This window comes from Thalia democratica, chromosome 3, assembly GCF_965202585.1.
Source record: "Thalia democratica chromosome 3, ktThaDemo2.hap1.1, whole genome shotgun sequence".
In the NCBI taxonomy this organism is placed as follows: domain Eukaryota; kingdom Metazoa; phylum Chordata; class Thaliacea; order Salpida; family Salpidae; genus Thalia; species Thalia democratica.
The window spans coordinates 46,794,201-46,797,979 of NC_139167.1; the positions used below are offsets into that span (position 1 = coordinate 46,794,201).

Sequence of the window (3,779 nt, forward strand, 5' to 3'; positions counted from 1 at the left end):
ATAGTAACATTTTATGCAAGTTTTTGTAACATAAAATTATATGATTTTGATTTTTGAAGCTACAGCTTCCATTAGAATCAATTTTGCAATGCAGCTTTTTGTCAAATTAAAGCGCTAAATGTTACAATTTGGTAGTATTTAATTCGTTTAATTTTTACGACACTAAAAATGCTAAAGAGTACATATATGTCAAAATTATCTCTCAGGAGCGCATAACTAAGTATAAATGAATACTAAAAGCTAAGAAAGCAGAGTCTTTTCAAGCCGGAATAAAAGCAAGGTTATTCGCACAAAAGTATAGGTTTCTGCAGATTTGCAGAAACATACCATACTCTATGATCTGACGAACTGTTCTAACACAAAACATTATTCTCACATTGTTCCGCAATTTTTTACTTCCTAGTTAAGATGATTGATACTCTTTATCTGATTTTTCACCTATCTAAATAATTAATTAAATATCTTTGTTAATAAAATTAATCAATTTTTGTAAGTATAAGTTTTCATTTGGACAATAACGTCACTATACCTTATTTATTTTCAGTAAATATCAGTTATAATGGTGGTATTGGTGATGTACAAAATTGCATAAATACACTTACTTTAAGATACTGTTAAAATAGGTTTTATTTATACATAATTATGAAATTAACCTTTTTTTTGCTAAATTAAAGTATTATATGTATTAGATTTTTATAATAGATGACTATTAATCAAGCGGTTTTAAAGAAACATTTCCGATTCTGTAAGAAGTCTTTAATGGTAAAATTTTTATATAGAATGTATAAAAATAACCATCTAGTTAAGCAACTACGCTTAAGAGTAATAAAATAAAGTACAAGCTCCATATATAAAGCCAGTACTTAAAATTTACATACTTTTTAAGAATAGTTGAAATTTTTCGCACTAGTTAAGCTGGAAAACACATACAAATAATACTTTGGCAAGTTTTTTTATTTTCCTAGTGCAACTGTGTTAGTTGTATGTGTTGAGTTGTATGTGTTAGTTGTATATATTAATATGTGTTTAATAATTTTTATAAAAAGGTTTTTTTTTTGAAACCTATTACTATAACTAGTTTTTATATAATACCTAATAATCTATAACTTGCTTAAAACTTTTATATTACGTGTATACTGGGCACGATATTTGAAATTTTAAATTACTTGCTTATACAAATATTGCTAATGTAAACAAAAAGCCAATACAAACATTGTAATATAAGTTGAAAAAACTAAGTAATATATTTGCTTTTAAAACCAAGTGAGATTATGCAAATATATAAGATTTTAAAGTTAGTTCTTTATTTCTTAAATATAGTTCACTCCTTTAGACCTTACAACATAATTTTTACTACGTATTTTTGTCGTTTGATAAACATCTTGGAACGATAGTTTAATATATTAAGTTTTGGTAAGTCTTGCCGATGTAAACTTTATATCTTCTTATAAATAAAGTTTAAAAAGTTTATGTAAAAAACTGTTTAACCTGAAAAAAAAAAAAAACTCAATTCTCTGCTTGAAAACTATATTACAACAACTGAGTACGAGATTGTAGCCAAGTGAGATGTCTGTTTGGCGAATATACTCTGATCTTATTTAATTTAAAATAAAACATTTAACTTAACAGTCCATTTTAGTTGTGTTCTTAAGTAAAGTTTTCTTTTTTAAGCATTATAATTTCAAGTTAAGTGTGGTGTACGATTAGATGACCGAGAAGTCTTTTTGTACACCAGGTCCTAGTACCAACAATTTTTTAAGCATTTTCGTTTTTTTTTTCACTTAACTTACTTACTTCTAAAACTTAAAACCAATATAAAGTCACTATTTCGATTTTACTATTTTTCAGGTTGTTTTAATTGTTTAACTCAAAAAATAAAACTATTTAGTTTTTGTAATAAAATAACTTAGTAAATAAAGCGAAGACAATAAAGCTAAAACAGATTTATTATTTTATTTATTCAAGCAGTGATAGATAGATAATGTATTGGTTTAATTGTTTTCCGAAGTACAACAATTTTCTTGACTTTGTTTCTTCTCTACCACTGCTGTCCGTAGGTCAAAGACTAAATTTTTATAACAATTGTTTTAAGACTTTTATTTAAACAAACTTTAAATAAATACAAAAAAAAAATTAAGTTTAATAAAAGTGCATTAGGTATAATTTAATAACTGTTTATTATTATCGTAAATTTAAAATTTTGTAATTTGTTTATATTAAAGTAAGGTTATAAAATAATTGTGAGATATTTCCCATGAGTTTTAAGTATATTATTTACATAGTTGCAAAGAAAATTTCTACTGCACAAATAATCATACTTTTAACCTAGCATAACTTTTAAAAGTTTTGAACTGTTCAAAATGCTTAAATTTTTATTACATAGTTATCTTTAACTTCAAACAGTGCAAATAAAAATAATTAGTAATAGTTCTAACATTAAGTCGATTTGGAAGTTTAGCATTGTATTTCTCAAGGTGCTGACTTCTAAAAAACTGTTTTTCATCTTCAACACTTTTTGTTTTTCTTTCGTCTGAAACATCTTTTGGTAAAATATCTTTTAAATTTGGGATATTTGGAAACCCCTGGTGCTCATTTTCTGCTGTAAAAATATAAAGTTATAAGCTCTTTCATTAAAGATATAAAAGTAAAATTGCATCAACATATTTTTTTAGACAATTAAACCAAAGCAACCATTCTTTTATTTAACAGATGAAAAGAGCATTTTCAATACTTTTTTTTAAAGAGAGAGAAAAGCTTACAAAATTTAGTTTTATCGATTTTTAAGTAAAACTTGTGAATTTTTTATAGTTTAATATTTCGATACAGATGTTTAATTAAATAAAATTATTAAATTTTTTTTTTTTTTCATTATTACTGATTTACTTATATTAAATTTCTCCTCTTGAAGTTATGATTATTTTATTATTTTTCAAAAATCAAAACATAGAATATTAATGATTTACTTTAACACTAACGAATTTAGTAGAAAAATTTTAAACTTTTCAATCATAAACCTTGCTTTTTTTCATTGATTTGTAAATTTTCTTGCCATTTTAACTTTATGTTATTACTTTTGTTTATACTAAATTGCTTTCTACGAGCTTCCCAGTGTAATGCAGACATAATAATTGATAAGAAGTTTTTTTTTTTTTTTCTATTTTTTTATATAAATGCAAGACTTTGAAATTGTGCTTATAAATTTACTTAGAGCTAATTATAATTTTCTACTCTAATCTATAATTTTATAAAACATTGCTTATATTTTATTTTAATTTTTTACGTAAAAATTTGACTTTCAAAACTTCTTATGGTTTTATTATAATAGAAGAATTAGTAATAATAATTTCTAACAATAATTGTTGTTCATTTATAATCATTTAATATCTAAAATTTAAAAGTACTTAAAGTTGGCTTTTACTTAACTGTTAATAAATAAATTAGATGACATGTTTTAAGTTTTTATAAAAAAAAAGTAAAGCATTTTGTGCAAAAACAGCTTGTATTGTTAACTTCATAACCCATACCTTTTTAATTATACTTACTCTTCTTGATCTAAAATTTTCTTCATTGCTACTAAAAGTAAAAGTTAAACTGCTTAGTTTTTATAACTTACACGGAACAATAAGAACTAAATAAAAAAGTATAAGCTTATTCTTACTTACTTTTTTTATCTTTTCTTTTACAAGTTTAAACACAACTTAACGTACGTGACTTGAAAATTACACACTTCTTTCAAGTTTAAACAAACTTTTAATTGTGTCAAAAACTTTAGATATTAA

General features: G+C 23.5%; 1 long non-coding RNA gene across 2 annotated transcripts; it reads right to left on the bottom strand.

Moving 5' to 3' along the window:
- Positions 1–1,933: 1,933 nt before the first annotated feature.
- Positions 1,934–3,228, bottom strand: LOC145832003 (uncharacterized). Of its 2 annotated transcripts, none has more exons than XR_014369709.1 (3): positions 3,015–3,228; positions 2,436–2,596; positions 1,934–2,065 (listed from the first exon to the last, which is right to left on the bottom strand). It is a non-coding gene; the product is annotated as an uncharacterized LOC145832003 (long non-coding RNA). The 2 variants fall into 2 exon arrangements; XR_014369708.1 differs by having other exon boundaries at positions 2,436–2,599.
- Positions 3,229–3,779: the final 551 nt, after the last annotated feature.